Consider the following 6,000-nt stretch of genomic DNA (forward strand, 5'->3'; position numbering starts at 1 on the left):
TCCACAATGCTTGTGTTGCTCTCGATTGTTATAGCCATAGTCACATTTCTCACAGTAATAACTGCATCCCAGGAATGCGGTGATACTGGTAATGGTATCGAAATGGTCATCGTGATGATAGAGGTGAATGTATTTTCCATCCTTAAAGTCTTTCCCTAGAAACAACAGAGGCCCGCGCACTTCTTGAGGGTGCACTTTCAAGGTGTAGCGTGGAGCTAGGACATCTTGCAATTTTTGCATTTCAGGAATGCCACAGGGTGTGTCTGTGGACAGGCCGGCTTGTTGTAACAGGAGTTCTGCTTCACTTCGTTGTTTGCCTCGGTCCGATTTTTGAATAGTTTTCCAGGTTCTTTTCCATTCTGTCGTGTCGTTCTTGGTGGCATAGATTCGTCTCACCACGATAGCCCTGGCTAAACACATCTGGTCTTGAGAGTTGTGAATTCGGACGAGACTTGTTTTGGTGCTGCGAAGGTCGTCCACCAATAACACCTTACTGCGTTGTCCGGTCCCTTGAGGATGAGAGACGTGGGTCATGTCCAGTGTGGCTTGTGTCTTCGATGATGTTCCGGACGGACATACCCATGTATGTCCGATCCAACTGGACAGTTGTCCATAGGACAGACACAAGTCTGTGGATACGTAGGATCTATGTAGAACGTCAAGGATGCCTCAAAAGAGTGTTAATCTATGGCCCTACAGTGAGGCGCAGCCTAAGGACAAAAAGAAGACCAATGCGGTGCCCTTTATGTTAAGGGATACATTAACATAAACCCAAAGGCCCTTTTCAGGGCCACTCCAATCTCTCGAAAAGAGATTGACTTTCAATTGCCTACCCCTTTTTTATTTTTTTATTTTTTAAAAAAAAAAATAGAGACCCCTCCCTGATTCAATTTTTGCCTGTTCCCTTTCCATAGACCCATCAGGTCGGGACCGTATTAAAATAGGGTCCCGACCCTGTTCCATTTCCCATGTTAAATTCCCTTTGTCCCTAGACAGGCCCACGATTTATTCTCCATGTTAAATTTCCCCTTGTCGCTAGACAGGCCCACGATTTTTCTCCATGTTAATTTCCCCTTGTCGCTAGACAGGCCCACGATTTTTCTCCATGTTAATTTTCCATTGTCGCTAGACAGGCCCAGGGGGTGTTTTAATGCTAATTCCCATTGTCGCTAGATCGCCCCACTTCACTACTAACGACGCTTCTGCATAATTTGCATTGTTTTATGGTAGGTTTGTTTTGAAAAACTTCCGTTGAAGTCATAATTTCGTTAGTAAAGGGCTCGTGTTTGCAAATGATTAATATTCTAGGCGCGTTACTGACTGCTTTGAACAGTACAGTTATTATTTTTCAATGTCTCTTTCGCTTTATCTTTTATGTAGGTCGTCATTTGTGTCTATTTGTGCTTGATATTTTGCAACTTCCAGTAGTTCGGTCATGCTTCCGCTAGTTGAGATGCTGAGACAGCTCTTTCGACCTTAAGTGGAATGCTCAGTTGTCAGAGAATATATGCTGGATTCTCAACGTTTGTCTAAAAGGGCGTGTTTTTAATGCAGTGTCTACAGTGATGAATGGATGGGAGAAGGCGTTGCTGCTAGATGGTTCGATTAGAACATGTATTTGTATTAGATTATTTTTGGATAGCTTTTGTTGTTGCGTTAAAAAAATCATTTGTGTTACAAATTTCCATTTTGAATTTGTTAGAGCGAAGGCATTCATTGGTCTTTTTGCATTAACACGTCGAATGTTTATTTTATACAATGCCAATTTAACTCAATGTCATCAAGGAAACATAGCTTTTGAAGCATTCGGTATGGAGCAATTGCTAAGAGTCTCTCATAAAATACTTTGGGATGTGTGTGTGCGTGCGTGTGTGTGTGTGTGTGTGATTTGGATTTTTAACGTAGCTTTCACAATTTTTCAGGCATATCCTGCAGTGTAGCAGTTCATGGTGATGTATAGCACTGGGGCATAATGCTGCAAACATGTAGCATGATGTCACACCCAGTTATATTATCCTGACACCAGGCCGACCAATCATAACACTAACCTCTTAATGCTGAACGCCAAGCAAAGCAGCTGTTAGTACCATTTTTAAATGTTTTTGTATGACTCAGCCGGGGATCGAACCCATGACCTCCCTCGTCCGAGGCGGTTGCTTTAACCACTAGTGTACCAGAGAGGTACTTTGGGATATGACGGACCATATTTGTAATCATGGACAATCAGATAATTCAGGCATTTTGTTTCTCCTCATCGTGTAAGATATTATTGCAGTGGGAAGTCATTGAAAGAAGCGTGTCAGGCGGTAGATGTACACTGATTTTTCTATTATGCGGAAAGTATTTTGCATCCTGCAGATAATAGGAAAGAGATGATGTGATAAATATAATGCGGAACGATGATAAAAACAAATTAGCAGCATCGACAAAGAAAACAATAACAGTGAACGATGCAATATAATGGATTGAACGAAATTCTGTATACTAAGGAATGACAACTATTGAACATATTCCCTTCGATCTAACTTTCCGCAACGATTTTCATAACAAGGTCGAATTATCTTAAATCAATGGCCAATTGTTTGACACAGTTTGGTACGAATGAATCTCATATAGCATACCGCAGATGTACATGTTGAGAGATATACACGCCAAGTCAAGCTAATATAAAACTGAAGAAAATACATGGCTGTAACGGTCACAATTTCGCACACAAACAGAAAATGATATCAATTTCATTACATGGAAAGTTGATCCCATTTAAAATGCATTCCAAAAGCACAGGTATATCATTTTGATAGCATTTCATGAACGAAAATTCTTTCTGACAAATCTTTTCAAAGTGTTTAATTTTCCGGGTGAACTGTATGGCAAATATTTCCCAATATCTTCAGCTATTATTGTTAGCGCCACATCACTGCATATAAGTGCATGTTTTGAACTGTTTTCAGTAGTTTGTCAGGGTATGACCGAAGAGTCTTCATTTGTTACTGTGCTACAATATTGGAACGATAGTGCACGATATCGATTAATATTTCGTTTCTCATATTTGTTTTATATGGATACGCGTTGAGCGTTGAAACAGGGATAACAAAGAACTAGTAATCAATATATTTAAAGCCTTTTCTTAATATATTTTTAAATATTTTGACATTTAACTTGTTGGTTCCATTAATAAACGTAAATGCAAAAGGGTAAAATGAATCATAAAAGGCATGACGTTGAAGAAATAAAAGATGCTTCCAGTAACTAAGTTCCTTGTGTCCGCCACAGAGTGCAATATATATAAACTAGGGCAAAATGTACATTAAAGTCTGTTAAGTGTGAGCCTGACATATAGGTCACAGTTTTCGACTTTCGGAAAAGGGCTGTAGTACACAGGTGCCACTGAAAGTACCCTAAACACAAAATTAACCAAAATCTTTGGAACGTGTTGAATTTGTTATAGCGATCTACTTTAAAAAGAGGATGTGTTAGATACATCGATACAAAATCTGATTATGTGAAATGTAGGTCTAAGGGACTTTCTCTAGTTGTGAGATTATAGTATTCATAAATATACGAATCTGATCACGAAGTTTGATGATTCTAGCTGAAACAATTCGATTCCCCCCTCAGTTTTCATGATTCTATGTTATTACATGCAAGAAGTGTGTATAGTTTATACGTGGTCATGGGCGAAACGCTTAAACAATGACCGTCAACGGTGAGACGCAAATTTAAATTACCTGTTTTGTTGTAAATGTAACGTACTAACAGAGGTGCATAGACTAACTAAATATAACGGTTTTTAGCCCTGAACACTGTCCAATATAATTATATAAATATAAAATTTAGCCGAAGCTAGTGACTTGTAAAATATACATCGTAGACAACCCTGTTTGTCACCAAGGCGTTGTAATGATACAATTTGAATAGCATTAATTAGTATCATATATTATACAGAGAGCTGTATAAAGGGTTATATTACTTATTAAAATACAGATTCTTCCGAGTAGGATAAATCTCTATTTAACATTAAATGTTGGTTTATGGTTAGTATTAGACTCGGTTGATATTGCCTCATTTGGAAATCTTGGCCTATAATTAGCATTGTTATCTCCTTGGGAATGTTGAACAAAAACCAAACATTAACAGAGGTTCTTAAAGAAATCATTCAGAGCTGCATAACACAAGTCAACAGAGATATTTATTTTAATTCGCGCACTATCGAATAATATGATTTTTAGAAGTGGTCCTTGGCCAGACTTCTAATGTCGGAAAGAATTGGCATAATAGAGGACCATTAAAAATTAAGATTAGACCCAAGAACAATTAAAAGTTAATCATTCGCTAATCCACTTAGAGGACACATGTTAAATTTTTCGTATATATGTTTTAATTCAAAATGAAAACGTATATATATATATATATATATATATATATATATATATATATATATATATATATATATATATATATATATATAAGAGCCATGAGCCACTTATTAAGCTTGTACATTAATCATTTTGTCAGCCTACAAAGTTTCTGAAAGCAGTTAAGGATGATAAATAACAGTAAATTTGTCATAAAGCCAAGCATCTCAAGATACAACCCTTTTGACAATATCGACTAATTTATTTAGAAATATCGAGAGAGGAAAATTCGTAGTATGAAACTACAATATGATTTATTTAGCTTAACGATTCTGGTGAAAACCCTCCTTTAAGTCTAAAACGATCAGCACCTTAGTCCTGATACTGTATCTAAAACAAATCCCATTTTAGAAAATTATTTATGTTTCCTCCCCACCCAGAAACAGTCCACGAGCAAGAAGAAAATATTATAAACGTTTTTGTGCTTCCATGCACAACAATTACTTAGCCTTCGGAGGTTAAATAAAATCAATGTATCACCTTAGAGGAAGAAGCGACAAGAAGGTATGTCGGCATTGTTCGCAATGTCTATAAATATATGATTGCTATTTTATGCGCCAAAACGCCAAAAATATGTGACCACGATACAAGATAAATTCAGTTGGAACAAACGGAGTGTCTCTTACCTTAGCCTCTTGCCTCGTGGCGACTGTGTCAGGCTCTTCCCAGAGGAGAGAAATATGACATATATTTGAACGGAAGTCTCGTCAACAAAATTATTCGAATGTGCACTTGAACTTTCTCCGGTGCCAAAGGTTGTATGTATTAATAAGAAACTTGCCTTGTCTGAATGCCTTACTGCATAGTCAAGTCTTTTAAATAGACGCTGCAGTTTAAAAACTGGCTAAACATTATATATCCTTCTCAATTACAGACTTGAATTGTTATTTTCATGTCTTTGATGAAATTAACGCTAGCATTGATCTTGTTACATATACCCACGTGGACCTTAATTTACACTGATAACTATAAACAGAGAAACAGGGTCATTTATATTAAATGTTGGCTGCGGTTATCGATGCTGAAATCAAAATTAACGTGATGGCTATTTGTTATAAATCCTAATACATAAAATGTTCAAATCCTTACAAGAAGTTTTTCCTTTATTACGTTGTACAAAGATATTTACTTCTTCGCATGTCATTTACTGTAGGTCAAAAATGTACAGCAAAAGCTGATAAATATGGTGACGTTTCTCATACGAATGAACGTACAGTCCAGTTACCATTCTAGTTCTTATCTGCATCGTAATTGTTGGTAAGTAGTATTTATTAGCCTTTGTAATAATGATTATGAGCTAGCAAACATGATTTGAAAATGACTCAGCTTTGTATTTTACACTCTTTCTTTTCCGATAAATGTATTATGCATATTTAAAGTAATGTATTACTTCATCTTAAATGAAACATATATATATATATATATATATATATATATATATATAGAGAGAGAGAGAGAGAGAGAGAGAGAGAGAGAGAGAGAGAGAGAGAGAGAGATGTGATCGGAGCGAAAGAACATAATCAAATAGGTTTTGGATGTCATTGAAATAAAATATAAAAATAAGAGTTGTAATATTCAAAAGAGG

At 36.5% G+C, this 6,000-nt stretch overlaps 1 protein-coding gene across 1 annotated transcript in view; it reads right to left on the reverse strand.

Moving 5' to 3' along the window:
* The window catches only part of LOC149799771 (uncharacterized), a 41,415-nt gene extending 36,258 nt beyond the window's left edge, over positions 1 to 5,157 (reverse strand). Inside the window, exon 1 of the mRNA XM_089959159.1 lies at positions 5,042 to 5,157. The gene's annotated coding sequence lies outside the window, so the exon portion shown is untranslated. The remainder of the gene's footprint in view (positions 1 to 5,041) is intronic.
* Between the last annotated feature and the right edge of the window lie 843 nt (positions 5,158 to 6,000).

The sequence above is a fragment of the Sinohyriopsis cumingii genome, chromosome 5 (genome assembly GCF_028554795.1).
Source record: "Sinohyriopsis cumingii isolate HCF-2022 chromosome 5, ASM2855479v2, whole genome shotgun sequence".
Classification (NCBI taxonomy): domain Eukaryota; kingdom Metazoa; phylum Mollusca; class Bivalvia; order Unionida; family Unionidae; genus Sinohyriopsis; species Sinohyriopsis cumingii.